Here is a 19,144-nt window from a genome sequence, read left to right as displayed (position 1 = left end):
GGCGGGAAACCCCGGGACAGGTGTCCCCGCGGGAGCTAAGAGCTGCTGGGCGGCCACTACCAAGTCGCCCTTCTTGGGTCCTCAGTGAAGTTCCCTGTGTGTTGCAGATTCCCGCCAGTTTCTCACCGACCAGGCCAGATGCACCTGAGACTCCGGGTGAGCGAGTGTGCGGCTCAACCTCTCCTTCAGCTTCCACAGAGATGTGGGGTGTTGTGTAGTGTGAGAAGAACGAGACTGCAAGAAAGGCCACAAATAATGGTTCGTTTCTCTGTGTGAACCATACTCTTCCTCGAGTATCTTGTTTGTAGACATGTTTTTCTTTCTACTTTGGAATCCTTTTCCCTACTCCTTGGAGAACTCATCTTTCAAGGCTTTGTTGTCGTTTATCACCCTTTAACGTCATTACTGGTTCCCTCCGCCCAAGAGACTTTGAACTCTTCGAGGGCACTAATGTCTTTCTGTGCCCTCAGAATCAAGCACGATGCCTGAAAGATTAGGCTACTAAGGAAAAAGGCGGACATTTTCTTACGAGACACGTATTTTCTCTTTTGTGAGCAATCTTTTAGTAAATCCCCAAATGAAATAGTTTAGGACAGCTCTGCAATAAGCTGCCAACCTAACATTTACCGACTCCCAATGATGACTTATTTTCTTTATAAAGAAGAAAGGATGAGTACCTAGACTCAGGAAAGGTAAGAGTTGAGAGGGTCCTTAAGTATCTAAGCTTTGCAGATGAAGTAAGAGACTCAGATCATTGAAGTGATTTGCTCAAGTTCCGAGCAGTTTAGTACCACACTCTTCTTTTTAAACCTTGTCACTTGTATATTTTGGACATTTTTTCCTGTTAAACATTTTCTAGGTTAAACGTGACTCCCTAGTATTCTGCATTGTGAACATATGATACTTTATTTATCCAAATCCCCATTGTTTAATATTTAGGTTACCCCTCTCCCAAGCAACTCATTTATGAGCTGCTTGACATATTTTTTGTGTGTACATTTATACTCCTTTAGAATAAATTCCTGAAAATGGAATTGTAGGGTCAAATGAAATGGGTATTTCTAAGTCTTTCATAAAAAGTGCTAAATTGCTCTCCAGAAATGTTTTACCAACGTATATTCTCAACAGTAGTATATGAGAGTGCTCCCCTTCTTAAACTCACCAGTACTGCTTGTTGTCATTTTTCAAAATCACTATTAGTTTAGCAGATTGAATTAACATTGTTTTCTTTTGTTTTCACAGCACCTAGCATAATGCCTAGCACATATTAAGAGCTTAATAAATAGTGTTAAATGAATGATTAAATAAATGATCATTTAAAATGATTATATAGCACATAAACATTTTGATAGTTCTTTTCTACATATCTCTATATATTCATGTGCCTCACACATATATATAATAAATATATCTTTTTTAAAAGTAAAATCATATTAAACTGTTTTATACTAGACATAAAAAGTTGTGGCCATCTTTACATGTCCATAAGTAATAATCTATATTATTTAAAATAGTTGTGTAGTATTCAGTTGTGTGGAAATACAATAATTTACTTAACTATGGGTGGGCAATTAGATTATTTCTAAGTTTTTGCTATTATAAAAATACTGTAGGGCTTCCCTGGTGGCACACTGGTTGAGAGTCCGCCTGCCGATGCAGGGGACACGGGTTCGTGCCCCGGTCCGGGAAGATCCCACATGCCGCGGAGCGGCTGGGCCCGTGAGCCATGGCCGCCGAGCCTGCGCGTCCAGAGCCTGTGCTCCGCAACGGGAGAGGCCACAACAGTGAGAGGCCTGCGTACCGCAAAAAAAAAAAACCAAAAAGAACAAAACTATAATGAATATTCTTGTACATGCACACATTTTGTGTACTTTCCTGATTACCTCCTTATGATGAATTCATGGAAATAGAATTGCAGGTCCAAAGGAAACCCACATTTTCAATCATGATAAATATGGCTAAATAGCAAAAAAAAAAAAAAAAAAAAGAAAAGCTATATCAGTATATTTTCTAGAGTGCCTGAGAATCCACTTTCTTTATACCTTCACCAATACTGGATAGTGTACGAACTTTTTACCTTCCTCAAGTTGATAGGCAGAAAAAAAAACCCAAAAAAACTCTTGCTGTAATTTTAGTTATATTTTTTGATTACTAGTAAAAAAATCTTTTCATATATTTCTTGGCTGTTTATGTTACTTTTGTGAATTGCCATTTAATTCCTTTTCTCAATTTATTATTTTGTTAATCATTTTCTCATTGATTTGTAGGAGCTCCCTGCCAAATGAGATATGTAGGGTGCAATTGCACAAAACTTTCCCACCACATGTTAAAACACATTCTGTGGAGTTATTTCTTCCCTGCTCTGTGAATGAAATATGGCACAAATATCATGACTCTTCTGACATTCAAGTAAAAAAAAGTTAACTAGGCAATTCAATAGCCTCAGATTAGTAGTTAATAAGTCCAGCATAATAATAACTGGCAGATAATAGCAAAGCCCTTTCCCTCCTCTAACCAGCTTGAGCCTGCCATGGTGAAAGGGGAATGGTTGACTTCTTCTCTATGTCCCAGCCTAAAATCTCTCTTCATGCCCCCTCCCACCACCACCAACTCGGTGGCCTTACTTCTCCCCAGATGAAATAGAGGAAAGGGCAAGAGAGTTCTTAACGTGGCTAGTACAGTTCTGTTGATGCTCTCTGAGATCAGCAGGTGTTTACACTTGACTCGTTACTTTATGCATTCTTTGGAAACACTTCCATCCCCAGTGAGCAAATGTAAACAGTCCCTCACTTGCACTTGGGTAAATATATGTCATCTCGTCTAAAGTTCAGTGTCAGTTAGTAGCATCTGTTGTATACACCTCCAGCTTCTTACTGTGGAGGTCTCCTCACACTTCCACTTGATCCTTGCCGGTAGCCCATATCTGACCAAAAGAAACACCCACGGAATGGCTTTGCCTCACATCTATGGGAGTATAGACTTTGACAAAATTGAAAACTCATCTTCACAGTTAGCCAACCAAAATTTCTTGCTGCCTAGATTCCACTAGAATGTTAGCTCTATGAAGGCAGAGGATTTTCGTCTATTTAGTTCGCCTCTGTAGTCACCTGTGCCTAGAATAGTGTCTATACTTAATAAGTGCTCTATAAGTATTGAATGAATGAGTTCCTCAGATATAAGCCAGACACTAATCCACCACAGTGACGCCCAGCTTAGGGGTCCTATATCTAATTTCCATTAAAGCCTCTCTCCCTAGGCATGAAGTGAGGAAACGGGTAGACAGTTAAAAGTGGCAAAAGCAGCCCCCCTCTGTTTTTTAATTTCTAATTTTGGTGGTCTTCCACTTTACTGTGGAATGTGGGAATAGTTGGCACTTTACTTTCCTTAGAGCCTCAGCCAAAACTGAGACAGAAAGTCCCATTTTAACATCCTGCTACACACATATAACAATAGTACTTATTTATTTACAGTTTGTCTCCATCTAGTAAATCAAGCCCCTGGAGGACAGGGACTGTGCTATATTTGTTTGTATAATATATATATCTAATGTATCATACAAGCTAGGTACTCAATAAAGTTTAGAATTCGTGGATGAGTAAGAGTACTTTAGCAGTAGCGATAATTCCAAATATATTGCAGATATTCCAATTCAAAGATTAAAGTACAAAACTCTGTTTATAGTACTCTTCTAGTAGAAATCTTTAAATTTGGAAATATTTATAGCAAAATGACAGATTTACTTGTACTTTAATGTCACTGTGCCAGATATTCTCTGCTGCCCCTATAGATCTGCGTCACCTTTAGAGGTTACATCAGCAAGTTCCCTTCCCCTCTGGCTTCTGGTTGAGCTTAGCTGATGGAGAGCACTAGCAGGAGATCAAAAGGCAGTAGGAGACGGAGATTAGTGTATTTATTACCCTCTCTCCCTCCACGTCGGCCAGGTTGGGGTAATAAATACACTGCATCATCTCTTGCTGTTTCCCTCCTCACATTCTGATTATATTCTCTTCAGTTGCCCCTTTTGAGTGTGCCATCTGTTTCTTGCTGGGACCCTGACAGATACAAAAATATTTTCAGTTTTTACAGGGTGTAGGAGGTATACACCAGTTTTTTTAATGTGAGAAAAATCTGTTATCTTTTCTTGAAGTTTAGTTTATATTATACTTCTAAGCACGTTAATATTGGTGGCTCTGAAATAGCTGGAAAATAGAACCTAAAATGATATATGCCCTTTCCTGTTTCTACCTGTTCAAATATATAGGAAAGAAGTCGGCTTACAGTTGGTTTTATATTTTTCCAATTATAAGAGGAATATACATTTATTTTAATTTTTTTCAAATGCAGACAGTATGAAAAATAATCCCATATAATCCACTAGGTAGAGAAAATTACTATTAGAAATTTAGTCATTTTCCCCCTACAATAATATCTATCAAAGAAGGGAGGAAAATTATCCTGATAATACATTTTCCAATATTTATAATATATAGTACATTGTCTTTGTGTGCATATGCATATTGTGGGGTGTGACTCATTCCATAGAAAGAAATATTGCATTTCTTTAGATCATCATGAATCTAACCCTGAGTTCCCATCCTGCCATGTTGGTGAGAAAGTCAATCTCAGTTATTATTGAGCATTTCCTCTCCATCCAGGATTGTACAAAGTTTCTAGGGCCTTAATCATTGTGGAAATACCTGGAATTACCTCAAAATATTTGGTCGTCTGTCCACATTGATTTACTGCTGAGATTCCCTTTTGTGCCATCTTCCCTTCAGGTCTGAGGACTCCAATATTTCTTACCACCCTGAGAACTCAAGAATCCGGAATCAAGTGAGTGAATTTGGCACCCCCTGCACCCAGGTGCAGCCTTCCTCTCTGAGGTTTTGTCACAGAGCAAGACAGGAGTCTTAGATGTTCACTCAACTTATGGGCTTCCATCTCCTAAATCCTGAGGAATCTCTCTTCCACGTCATCCTCAAAGGCATTCCTTTCTTTTTTTCCCCTTCTCACTTCACAATATAGGGAGAGCCTATATTTGTCTCCATGCAGCTTTTGCTTTTTGCCTTAGAGGAATCTGAGGTCTGGATACCTGCTTGAATGGGGTCAAGAAGCAGGGAGATAGGAGAAAACATAGAATTAATATCTCAACAAAATAAACTGCCACAAAAAGTTGTATCCAATTATATATGCTTATTTTTAACCTGCTTTTTAATTTAAACATTACATCACAAACATTTCTTCATGTCACATGCTTTTAAATGTCTGTATAACCGGAAGGTATTCCATCATAAGAATGTATCATAATTTATTTAACCAACATTTGATAGCCTTTAGATAGCTCACTCTAAAGGTAGCCTTATCTGTATCCACTACAACCTTTTTTTTTTTTTTAAATAGATACTCAGAAGCTAAGATTCTCTTTGGGTAAGAGCTAAAGCTTGGGATAGAGCAAATTGAAATTAATAGACATAATTTGGAAGATTAACACTTTAGAATTCTATCTAAAGTATATAAGATAATTTTCCTCCTCAGTGTGTGTGACCAAAAGACAGGCCTGTACAAAAGCCATTGGCATACTTGAGTTGTTGAGAAATGCTTTTTTTTTTTCCAGAAATTAAGAAATTATTACAGAATGTCATCTAGATAGTTGAGTAACAATAAATGTTACATGTGCATAGGAAAGTTTCAACTTGGCTCTTATTCGAATTTATTTTTATTTAATTCTAAAAAATCCTGAAGTGACTAACAATGGTCTTTAAACAGAGTAGTGCCACTTTTCTGGCCTATTCTTTCTGCAAAATACCCTTACTGATCAATTTTGCAACTGCTGGTTAAAAATCAGGATGTACCCTGAGCCAAATCTTTAAATCGTGCTTAAAGGAGCCTAAAGCCATTAAAACCCCAAGAGATCAAAATGTTTCTTCTATCCGTCTACAAGTGGGGCTCTGATACAAGAGCCACTGTAAATAATCCAGCCAATCACCTTCAACTCACAAAGCCACCAATATACTCATAGAAGGGAATGATGAAAAGGAAAGGTTTTCGAGTCAGATATTTCTCTTTAATTCAACAAATATTTGTCGATTACCTTACTATATGCCAAGCATTATTACTAAGATGCTGAGAATACCTCAGTAAACAAAACAGACAAAAATTCCTGAGGAAGAGTGGTATGGGATGAAATCAGAGAGGAAGTGGTTTGGGGGCTGCAGACAATATAGGGCCTTTAGGCCACAATAAGGACTTTGACTCTGAGTGAGATAGAAAGCTACTAGAGGGTTTTGAACAGAGACATTTCAGGACTGACTTTATAAAAGATTATCCTGACACTGTGTTGAGAACAAACTATAGGGGGCCAAGGAGGTTAACAAGATCAAGCCTACAGTAGTCTAAGTGAGAGATGACAATGGCTTGGACCAGAGTTGTAATGGTGAGATTGTAGGAAGTAGTTGGATTCTGGGTATATTTTGAAGACAGAGCCAACAGTGCTTTGCTAATGGATTGGATGTGACATGTAAGAGAAAGAGAAGTTTCAAAATGGCTAACGTTTTTGGCCTGAGCAAATGGAAGAAAAAAGTTGCAATGAAATGTGACAAAGGAGAGATGGGAGGAGTAGGTTTGGGGGAAAAGATGATGGATATGGTTTTGTATATTTCAAGTTTGGGATGTCTCTTAGACATTCTAATGGAGATACGGAGTAGTAAGTTGGCATATGAGTTGGAGTTTAGTGGAGAGGTCCAGGATGGAGATCCAAAATTGGGGGTCATCATCGTAGAAGATTTATTCAGAGCCATGAGATTGGAGTGAGAATAGATAGGAGAGAATTCCAAGAACTAAAAGCTGGGGCATTCCACTTTTAAGACAGAACTGGGTTTGTATTTAAGCCTAGCTACTTACAAGCTCTGAGACTTTCAATGACTTATTTCACCTTTCTGAACTTTTGTTGTTGTTCTTGTTCTCGTTGCTTAAACCTGTAAAATCGAGATCATATTGACCAGTATCTTTTATGATTATTGTGATAAGTGAATTTCTCATTTAAAGTGCTTAGCACACTGCCTGGCACATGGTAAATAGTCAGTAAATATTACCTACTATTATTATTACTTCTAAAACCAGCATTTGTCTTCCAAAATGTTGCTGACTTCCTTAGTGATAATATGCTCATATAATCAATATAGTGGCAATGCCTGCTATTTATTTGGATAAAAAGTGACAAATTGGAAGTATACAGTGAACCACTCCCTCCCCCCATATCTAATACCTTAAATAAGATACACTTTTAGCCAAGAGTAAAGCCGAGAGGTTTTTCAACTTGTTAGCTTTTGAAGTCCTCTTAACTGTTTAATTTTGCATTAATCTCTTTTGAAAATTTTTAGGTACTTTTATTTAGCTGCCAAGATCTATGAAACACAATTATAGAGACTCTCCTTTAAAGTTTTGGCATTTAGTATGGCTGACTGCTACAAAAATAAAAACATGGCTGGTGAAGTTTGAAATAAGGACGCCCTTCTTTAACACATTTGAATAATCATTTGATCTGGAAATTATTTCATCCTTTATTTAAAAAAGTCTTTTAATTTTCAAAATAGATGGCGTCTTATTGCCCTAACAAAATAAAATATATTCTGATCTCATTTTCATAGAAATAACTCTGAGATTGTTTGGAAAACTACTTTCTATATTAAAAACAGGCATTTCTTCCTTTAATGGGCCAAAGCCAGCCTTTTTTTGGTGTCAGAGTGGCTTCAGAATTTCTTTTCCTTTGGCCTGTTGCTGAGGTGGCAAGGGTAACCATTGAGAAACAAAAGAATAGAGACATTCTGGGTGGAAAGAGCATTCTTATAAATAAGGCAAAATTTTTCACTTGTTATAGTTATTTTTCTTTCCTCGCTACAAGAGAGAAAAAAAGTCAATCCCTAGTCTACCAGTAGGCTAGTAATTCCTTAGATCATAATAAAAGTAATGTGCCCTTTAACACCCATATTTTCTAGAGTTGAAGTCCAAAGTTATGTGCGCAATTCCCTCCTCTGCTGCTAGGTGGCAATTAATGCCTTGGAGAGAAAAAATCCCCACCCATCCCTTCCCCCCTTCACCTTCCCCACCCAGAAAGATACGTGCATTTTCTTTTCCTTAAGGTAAGAATTCTCTTAAGGATAATATTCTCTTTCCTGCTTTGTTTTGTCCAAGTGAATTTACATTCACCTTTTCCTTTCATTGTTAAGAGTAACACATACAAATCCACCACAGACTGCTATAGCTAGGGAAGAATAGATCATATCTCTTAAAGAGGGTGGTTTCCAAACAGAGTGTATGTTCATGAGTGATATAGAGTAGGAAGTTGCTATAATTTCCCTGCAGAGTTTTGTTTTTCTCAATTTTAATAAAGAAAAATTTCCTGTGAAAGGAATTACAATTGGCCCACGTTAACGTTATGCCAAATGTTATATAATTAAATAGAAAATAAAAATGAAGAAAGAAGATAATTTTAAAGACCTAAAAGCAATTTCAGTGTGGTAAAACTGCTTTTCCAAGTGAACTATAGGAAAAACAATGAAAGAATTCTTCATGAGAGTCACAGAGCGGTACTATATAAAAAATAGAATTTTTTTTTTCCTCAGATAACCTACCCAGATTTATCTATTCCTAGCAAAGTTATTTAAAGACTACACATAGCTTCTATGTATTTATAAGTCTAGTGAATCTGGTCTACATCCTTTTTAAAATATGTTTAATCGAGGACGTTGCTTTTCATGACCTTCTTTGCTGGAAGAGTATATGTAGTGGGTGTTTGTTTTATATAAAATTCAAAATATCAAATCCCTGTTCAAAGAAGACTCTCAGTTTGGGTCTTAAACCAAAGAGACTCTCCCCAGGCTGAACTTAATGAAGCCGAACACCAAAAAAGAAAAGCTGCTTCTGGCATTCTAGGCCTTCCCTGCATCCAGATGGCCTGTCTGTAGCCTAGCCAGAGCCAAACCCTTCCTGCTGCTGGCCTTGGATGACAGCCCCAGGCTACACCAGCTTCCATACCCTTTTAACTCTTCAGTGTCCAAGATTTTTAAGAAAAGATGGGACTTCCAATGTGAATTGGGCTGAAAGGGTAAATCAAGTTTTCAGCTTGAAGTTTAGTTTATAAAATTTTTATCCACATCCCCTCCTCCCTCCCCTCCCATAGGCTCCCTGCCACAGTAGCTCAGTCAGCCATCTGGCATCAGAGGAGCACCGTTTGGAAGACAGTGTGTGTGTGGGCAGCCTGCAGGTGAGGACAGGGCTGCCAAGGCGGACCATGCGGTTTGTCCTGTGCCTACACCCAATACCTGACTTGTGCCTTTCCAGAGCATTAGTATACACACAGCAGTCCTGCTGTTTAGGGTGAGGGTAATTTCAAAAAGTATTTTTTAAAATAACTCGTTCACTAGACTTAAGTTCAGCAAACAAGCGTGCATAAATGGGAGATATAAAATGACCATGCATGGATTTAAGTGAGAACTTCTCCGAAGTCGTTGTACCAGAAAAACAAACCTACTCTGTTTTAAAAGTATCCTTGGAAGTCTTTCTAGAGGCAGCCATTGTTTTCATCTTGGGTTTTCAAAGGTTTGGGAATTTCACCAGAAGGTAATACACAAAGCAAACTTTACACTTGAAGGTAGAATTTCCCTATGGTTTTGCTTTTCTCTACATAGAGAGATGTAATTAACTGATTTGTAAGGGTGCTTCTCCGTTGGCCAGAATAGATATTTTCAGATAAAAGCCTATGTCACTTTCCTTCTTATTTTTGAATCTCATTTCTTAGTTCTGTGCTTACTGTTATTTTTAATTATTATTATTATGTCTGTTGCCAAGCTATTCCACTTTCCACAGAGTTGATTAGAGACCTGAGAAATCCAGGCCAACATAAAGTCCTGGTTTCCAGATCAGACTACATGAACAAAGAAAAACAAAAACAAAAACAGCAAAAGTGCTAGTTTTTACAACACTTTTAAAGAAAACAAAATTTAAAAGTCCGAAAAGGAGCCTAGAGCTGTAGAGAATGGAGTTTAAAAACAGGAACCCGCAAACCGGTTTGCAGGGCAGAAATAGAGACACAGATGTAGAGAACAAACGTATGGACACCAAGCGGGGGAAGTGGCGGGAGGGGTGTGGGTGGGGTGTGATGAACTGGGAGATTGGGATTGACATGTATACACTGATGTGTATAAAACTGATGATTAATAAGAACCTGCAGTATAAAAAAATAAATAAAATTGTAAAATTAAAAAAAAAACAAAAACAAAACAGGAACCCACAGAAGGAAGAATGAAAGGATAAAAAAAACATGGAGTACTGAGATGAAAATAAAGTATATAAAAGAGAGAATAAAAATAGATCTGATATATCTGTTGCTTTGCAGCGTTTAGCCTGGAGTGCTGGGTGGCTCCTCCGAGCAGCAGAACTGCCCTCAACAGCTGACATAAAAGGGCACTCTGGGGCTTCCCTGGTGGCGCAGTGGTTGGGAGCCCGCCTGCCGATTCAGGGGGCGCTGCTTCGTGCCCCGGTCCGGGGGGATCCCGCATGCTGCAGAGCGGCTGCGCCCGTGAGCCATGGCCGCTGAGCCTGCGCGTCCGGAGCCTGTGCTCCACGGCGGGAGAGGCCACAGCAGTGAGAGGCCCGCGTACCGGGGGCGGGGGGAAAAAAAAAGGGCACTCTGGCACCTGCTTCCGGTTTGTTGCTTCAGAACCAAAATCCTTCCCTTGACCCTCTCCATCCGCCTAGCTCTGTTCAGACCTTTACTCCCCTGGTTTCAGCTTTACTACTTGCTTCTGTGCATTTGCCTGGCTCTCAAATGCAGAAGGTTGTCTTCTGTGCCACGACCTTGTCTCTCTTCAACTAAGATGATGAAAATTGGGACTCGCCATCCAGCTGTGTTGTCTCAGGCCATCTTGGGCAATATTCCTCCCCGTTGGACCCACTCCTCAGGATTCTCCCTTCTGTGAAGAACACAGTGAGCTAGACAGGCATTTTGGAAAGATTTGTCCTCAGGGGTGATAGGATATCACTTCTGGTTCAATGCACATTTCCAGAATATAAGCTGAGATCATCTAAATGCAGAAAGAGCAAAAAGGTCCATCAGTTCTGACCATAAATGTCTAATAACTGATAATAATAACTGATGGATTGGAATTGGATTTTCACAGAACAATAAAATACTACTCCCACCAGAAAGTAAATGTGAGAAAAAATTTTACAAAGGAAAAAAAGAAACTGACACATGGAGTTAGATGTCAACTTTTCTTCTTAGAAAATCTGAAGAAAAGTCCAGTTAAAGGGGAACATCATTTAGAATAAGTCATCTAATGTTAGTTTAATGCTTTTTTTTTTTAAATGTGCATTTTATTTCTGAGAAAAGAATTTTACTTCCCTTTTCAATTTGAGGAGGGGGGCAAAAACTTGGGAGCATCATTCCTGTGTTCTAGTGTCAAAAGAAAATTGTTGGCATGAGAAATGTTACGAATTTATGAAAAACAATAGTTTTCTCCCCTAATTAGAATGTTGTTTTTCACTGTTTTTCCCCATCACCGAGAGAGTATATGTATAAAAACCCAGCATCCTTGCATACAACCCTTTGACTAGATTTCACAACTCTAGTTCTATGCTAATAAGAAGTCTTTATTTAGTTTCAGTCTTTCCAAATAAGCCTGTAAGTTTCTGAAGCAGCACATGCCAGTTTGGTCCTCTCTGTCCTCTCTCCCTTGACCCCGGCTGAAACCTGGCCTGTTCACCTAAAAAGGTGAAGCTAGACCCCGTTCTACAGAGCATTTTTGTCTTTATGGGGCCCCATAAAACCGTGGGGACTCGACTCCAGCCCAGCGAGGAGATAGAGACTGGCCGCCATCTAGTTCAGCTGGCTCAAGAGAAGTCAGCTTCCTCGTCCTCTCACAGACAGTCCCTTCCATGCTGACCTTTGACTAACTGGCAGGGCTCTTGAGCTCTGACTCTGCTTCCTCTCTGCCCACACTCTTTTTCCCCACATTGTCAGTCGGTCCTTCTTGGAAGGGGGAAGAACCTGAGGAAAAGGTGCTGGGAAGAGGAAAATTGGAAGTCCTGACATTCAAGCCCCTAAGGATTATTTTCCCTTCCTTGATTAAGGTTTACTGTTCATTTAAATGGATATCAACACAAAACTTGCAAAATTTGGAAGGAAATCCAGAAAAGAGGGGATATATGTGTACATATAGCTGATTCACTTTGCCGTACAGCAAAAACTAACACAACATTGTAAAACAACTATACCCCAATAAAAAATTAATTAAAAATTTTTTTAAAAAATTAAAAAAAAACTATACCCCCCAAAAAAATTAATTAAAAAAAATTGCAAAATTTGCAGAAACAGAGAATTTAGCATGTTCTATGCATCAGGGTAGATAGCTTACATATTTCAGGAGCCTATGTTAGCCCTTCTGCAAATATCCCATAGTATTTTATTTATTTTTTTCAACACATGGATTCTTTTAAATTGAAGTATAGTTGATTTACAGTGTTGTGTTAGTTTCAAGTATACAGCAAAGCAACACATGGACTTTGTTGGAACCCAATTCAGTCCATAATATTACTTAATACAGTGGCAAAGATACAATTCCACATGCTTTCTGGTCATAAGCTAGGTGGTCTCACTCTGTTATCTAATTACAAACTCACCAACAGGCAAATTTTGATCTTTTTTTTTAAAATAGACACTTTATTATATACACAGGTGATAAAATCCCAGACTTACTATAAGGCACATAAATATACACCCTGCTAAATATTTAATATTATCAAACTGTACAGCTTGAGCATCCTGTAGTCTTTTAAAAATGGCATATTTAATGCAACTTTTTGCAAACATTTTGCTTTCCTTTTATAATTATTATGATCTGTAGTTCCACTGTGTAGAAATAGATTCCAGGAAAAATTACAATGCATATAGACAATGGTCAAATAGCTTAAAGAATTTGATGCTGGGGCTTCCCTGGTGGCGCAGTAGTTAAGAATCCACCTGCCAATGCAGGGGACACGGGTTCAAGCCTTGGTCTGGGAAGATCCCACATGCCACAGAGCAACTAAACCCATGTGCCACAACTACTGAGCCTGCACTCTAGAGCCCACCAGCCACAACTACTGAGTCTGTGTGTCACAACTACTGAAGCCAGCGTGCCTAGAGCCTGTGCTCCGCAACAAGAGAAGCCACTGCAATGAGAAGCCCACGCACCATAATGAAGAGTAGACCCCGCTTGTCGCAACTAGAGAAAGCCTGCATGCAGCAACGAAGACCTGTTTAAAAATTTTTTTAAAGGTAAAGAATATAGAGGAACAATCGTAAAATTGTAAAAGTCCCTTTACAATTGTAAAAGCAAAGATTATTTTCCTGATTTTTCTTCCCCTTTGATGACTTCACTGTTGGTGCCTCAGCTGCATGTATGGCATCTCTCCTCCTGCTGACTTTGTACAAAAAAATTCCCTTCCTCATTTGGGGATGTTTGTAACCCTTTCATCTAGCCCACTCTATTTACCTTCCAAAAGCTGGCATTCAGCTGAAACCAGAGGAAAAAAAAAGTCTTTTCCCAGTTTGTTGGCAACTTGTTGAAGGCAATTGACTGCTTTTCAATAGAAAACATTTCCTTCCCCTATCGTGTCACCTCTACCCCTTAAAACACTTTCCAGAGCTCAGGCTGAGCCCTCCCTGGATTGCCAAACAATGGTTTCCTTTTAAATAAAGTAGCTGGTGTCATACGTAGGTATTTTCTTAAGAAAAGAATCATTGATTTCCGCCCATAATGTGTACATAGTAAAGAGCACCACAGAACTGGAAGGGGCTTCCCAATTCAGTCCCACCCATGAATTTTACAGGGGAGGAAACTGAGACCCAGGGAAGTAAGGGTATAGTCCAATTTCTAGATCAAAGATTCCTCCCTTTTTCTGTAACATGGATCACCTTGTCAAACTGGTGAAGCCTGTGGATTCCCTCTCAGAATAATGTTTTTAACAACATAAAATAAGGTACAGTACATGAAGATGGACCCCTTCTTTATATCATGTACAAAAATAAACTCAAAATGGATCAAAATCCTAAACGTAAGAGCCAAAACAATACAATTCTTAGAAGAAGACATAAAAGTAAACCTTATGACTGTAGATTAGGCAATGGATTCTTTTATCTTTTTATTTTATTTTAAATTTATTTATTTTATTTATATTTATTTTTGGCTGTGTTGGGTTTTCATTGCTGCGTGCAGGCTTTCTCTAGTTGCGGTGAGTGGGGGCTACTCTTTGTTGCAGTGTGCGGGCTTCTCATTGCGGTGGCTTCTCTTGTTGCAGAGCACAGGCTCTAGGAGCACGGGCTTCAGCAGTTGTGGCACACGGGCTTCAGCAGTTGTGGCACGCGGGCTCAGTAGTTGTGGCTTGTGGGCTCTAGAGTGTAGGCTCAGTAGTTGTGGCACACGGGCTTAGTTGCTCCGCAGCATGTGGGATCTTCCCGGACCAGGGCTCAAACCCGTGTGCTCTGCATTGGCAGGTGGATTCTTAACCACTGTGCCACCAGGGAAGCCCCTCTTTTGTCTTTTTAAAAACATCTTTATTGAAGTATAATTCATATGCCATAAAATTCATCTATTTAAGGTATGTACAGTTTTAGTACATTTACAGAGTTGTACAACCATCACCATGATCTAATTTTAGAATCTAACTTTTTTTTTTAAACAATAAGGATTTATTGGTTCATGTACAGGGATAATCAAACAATGACACCAAGGTCTGGATTTTTCTAAGCATGTCTGTTCTTTTCTTCTGCCATTTTTTTTCTGAAGAAAAATTAGATCTGATAAGGGACTTGTATCCAGAATAAAGAACTCTTGCAGCTCAATAATTAAAGACAAACGATCCAATTAAAGAATGGGCAAAAGATTTGAATAGGCATTTCTCCAAAGAAGACATACCATGACCCATGGCCCATAACCATGTGAAAAAGTGCTCAGCGTCATTAACCATTAGGGAAATGCAAAGCAAAACCACAGTGAGATACCACTTCATACCCGCTAGGATGGCTGTAATCAGAAAGCCATGCAATAACGAGTTGGAGAGGATATTGAGAAATCGGAACCCTCAAACACTGCTGGAGATGATATAAAATGGTGCAACCACTTTAGAAAACAGTCTGGCAATTCTTCAAAAGGTTAAACACAGAGTTACCATATGACCTAGCAATTCCACTCCTAGGTATAAACCCATTAGAAATGAAAACATAGCATATATCTACACAAATATTTGCACATGAATGCTCATAGCATTTCATCTATTATTCATGATAGCTAAAAAGTGGAAACAACCTAAATGTCCATCAATATGAATAAACAAAATATGGTATAGCCATGCAATGAAATATTATATGGCAATAAAAAGAAATGAAGTCCTGGTACATGAAACAACTTGGGTGAACCTTAAAAACATGCTAAGTGAGAGAAACCAGTCACAAAAGACTCATATTGTATGATCCCATTTATATGAAAGGTCCAGAATAGGCAAATTTATAAAGACAGAAAGTACATTAGTGGTTGCCAAGGGCTGAGGGATAGAGAGGAAAAGAGTAGGCAGTGACTGCTATTGAGTACAAGTTTCTTCTTGTGGTGATGAAAATATTCTAAACTTAGATTATAGTGATGGTTGCATAATTCTGTGATTATATTAAAGCCTTTGAAATGTGCACTTTAAATGGGTGAATTTTGCTATATGCATTATATCTCAATAAAGATGTTTTAAAAATACATAAGCATCCAAAGGAAACCAATTCCATCAAAATATAGTTATCAGAATATTAAAAAACAAATATATGATATAGTAATATATGTGCTTCTTTGTTAATGTGTTAAATTATAAGACGTAGCAGCAAGTCTATTAAGTACCATAATTTTGAAATAGTGATGAATAGATATTATATCTTGAGATATCTGCAACAAATGTGAAAGCAATAAGAAAATGTCTGACTTCTCGTGGTGAAAAATCATAAGTACTGCTAACACTCTGTGGTTTCTTGTCTACATTAATAATAAAAGGACTACATGGGCAATTTAAGCCTACAAATGGGAGGAAGTGAAAGATAGGGCAGAATTGGGAGAGCTCTTGAAGGAAATGCTAAATTTCAATTAGACGTCGATGAAAATAATGATGTAATTTTTTTCCCCTTTTAAATTCACAGACATCCTGAATTCTGTCTATGGACAGAATGGACCTCCTGGGGATCCATCAAGAGAGTTAGTGAGAAAGATGGTTTAAAACCCATGCCTCCTGACTTCGCTAAGTTCTATATCTAATCCTACTCTTTTTTTTTTCTCTCTTAATAAAGGGGATTAGGTGGAAAAGAATGAATTTTATTTAAACTGCTAGAGTGAGTCAGTTCTAAAACGAGAGGGACCCAAGGGTTGCTTGTGTGGAAGTTTCTAAAGAATAAAAAGGTTTTGAACTCTGACCCTCCCCTTCCTACTCCATTCCTGCCCCCCCACACACAACCACCACCACCCATGCAACCCATATACACCACAACTACAAAATGATAATATAATTACTATATTTCAATAGTAGACATCGATTTAGAAAAGTAATTGTTGTTTAGAGCTCTAGTGGAATTTGATGTTTTCTCAGAGAGAATATTTTTAAGAATTCACTTTTGAATGCCTGGTGAGGCAGAAAATCTGCCAGCAGAGATTGAACCTGTTGGAAATAGAGTGGGGTAACTGAGCTCAAATCACTGATTTTAGATTTTGCAGAAATTTATTCACTTTTCAATTTAGGGAGGAGCTTACCAGGGCAGACCATCTTAAGAGATAGCTGCTGATACACACGTGGTCACTAAGAAGTGGAATGGAAGAAAACAGACACAATCAAGTTGTTTGTCTTCATTCTATTCAAATGACTGTAAATATCAGATGATTACAATATGTACACACAGATGGAGTAAATCATTTTTTAAAATGAGAATAGAATGTGTGACATTCCGGCCATTATTTGAAACCTGGGGCAAGGAGGTTTTGGGGTCCTCCTTTTAACTGTGCCTTCTTTCCAAATCACCTCCACCATGTAATATAGTACTGCCTGATAGAGTAATATATAGAACCTGGACCATGGTTTGCAACTGGGCATTAAGACTGGTGGTCACTTGAGTATGGGAACTTATTAAAAGGTTAGATAAACCCTGATTATATTTTCTGAATTAAAAAACTAAAAAGGACATATTTTGCCTATGGGATTTTATAGTTCTCTCTGGTGTCAAAAATTCTCTGGGAAATATACTTCACATACCAAAACACTAGTGTCTAAAGGACAAAATATTTAAAATTGACACTATCTGGAAAACCCAGGTTGAATGGCCATCATAGTTACAGATATCCCAGATCAAGTGAATTGTAAGTGCAAAATGGATAGGAATTGGGGATGGTCCAGAACAAGATCATCAGTCAGGATTCCAAACCATAGCAAAGTCATGAGATTAGAACCCAGCAGTCAAGGTCCAGAGATCCAGGTTCTCATTCAGAGCAAGGATCAGGCAAGCCACTGGTCAGAAGCCAATAGAAGAGAGGCAACTGCTGAACTCAAAGACTCTGGGGAATGAAGGTAGGTAGCTAAGTATCCAGGGTAATGACCCAGTAAGGGGAGCTCTCCAGGCACTGATAGAGAGGGATTAAGTAGGTAAGACAGACAACCTGAGACGTGGTAACAGAACAGCTCCTGCCTCAGGTCTAAAGATTTGCTGATTCTGACTGGGAAAGAACTTAGTCCCTACAAGGCTAACCTGAACCTGCAAATGGAAGGAGGGGAGAGATGGGACGGAGGTTGGGGAGTAGAGGAGAGGAAGGTGGAGCATCAGCTGCTTTTGGTGGGCAAAATCTTGGCAAATTACTATATATACACATGGTTATTTATAAATAATAATGTTAATAGCAGCAACAATTATTATAGCTGATATATAGCTCTTAAGTGTTATTGTTGTTAGCACTTGAGATGTTAATTTATTTAACCTTTACAACATGTCTATTAAGTGGTACTCTTCCTGGAAGGGGGACCTGTTCCAGGGCCCGAGAGTGGGCTCTCGTCTAACACTTGGAAATGAATTGTCTGAGGAGACACATGTGCTGACAGAGCAAAAGACTTTACTGGGAAGGGGCACCCGGGCAGTCAGAGAGCAGCAGGGTAAGGGAACCCAGGAGAACTGCTCTGCCATGGGGCTCACAGTCTCAGGTTTTATGGTAATGGGGTTAGCTTTCTGGGTTGTCTCTGGCCAATCATCTTGCCTGTGCCCATATTTGCTCGAGTTCAAGGCCCTTCCTCAGTCAGGATGGTTTCCAGTGTAAGTGTTTCAAAAACGTTGGCAGGATATATTGTGGACTGGCGTCTCCTCCCTCCTTTTGGCCCCTCCCAAATTCTCCTGGTTAGTTTTTGGTGGCAGCACCTTGTTCCTTATCAGGACCTCCTGTTGTGAGACAACTCATGCAAGCGGTTATTATCGTGCCTGGCCAAGGCGGGTGGTTTCAGTAAATGGTTCCCTAATAGTACTATTATTATGTACTTTATGCAAAAGAGAAAAGAGACACAGAAGAGTTAAGTGATTCCTCCAAGTTCAAATAACTAGTGAGTGGTAGAAGTGGGATTGCACTGGTTTCAGTCTTCCTCACTACTCCATAGCCCTCTCAGTTGTGTGTGTAGATGTATATGTGTTTGCGTGGAGTATACATACCTATACACACAGGTGTGTGTGTGTGTGTACACATTATGTGTATATTTACATGCACACACACATGCACACGTATAGATAGATACAGTGGTGTGCTGGAGCCAAATGTTCACACCTCTTCCAAACTCCACGTTCATTATCATCATATTGGTAGCTTGAAATTGGCCATGGTAGGAGTATGTACAGCAAGGAAATTCACAAAGGCAATAAATCAGGATTTATTTGAAGGGCTGACTTACCACCATACCACAGGGTATACATATCACATAGATACACCCATATCATATTGATAGGCATATAGAACATATGTAACCAAAAACATAAATAAATTCCTATTATAAGCCACAAATATGTTAAAAATAGTCAAATGTCAAGCAAAGTATAAAAATACTAAGTATAAGACTG

General features: G+C 38.8%; 1 long non-coding RNA gene across 1 annotated transcript; it reads left to right on the top strand.

Annotated features, from left to right (window-relative positions):
- The first annotated feature begins 22 nt into the window (after positions 1–22).
- Positions 23–16,480, top strand: LOC113624974 (uncharacterized). The gene is made up of 3 exons (XR_003434524.1): positions 23–258; positions 4,779–4,833; positions 16,211–16,480. It is a non-coding gene; the product is annotated as an uncharacterized LOC113624974 (long non-coding RNA).
- Positions 16,481–19,144: the final 2,664 nt, after the last annotated feature.

The sequence above is a fragment of the Aethalodelphis obliquidens genome, unplaced genomic scaffold, assembly GCF_003676395.1.
Source record: "Aethalodelphis obliquidens isolate GAN/ISIS:26980383/991018 unplaced genomic scaffold, ASM367639v1 scaffold14, whole genome shotgun sequence".
Taxonomy (NCBI): Eukaryota; Metazoa; Chordata; class Mammalia; order Artiodactyla; family Delphinidae; genus Aethalodelphis; species Aethalodelphis obliquidens.
This window is presented reverse-complemented; position numbering and strand designations above follow the sequence as displayed.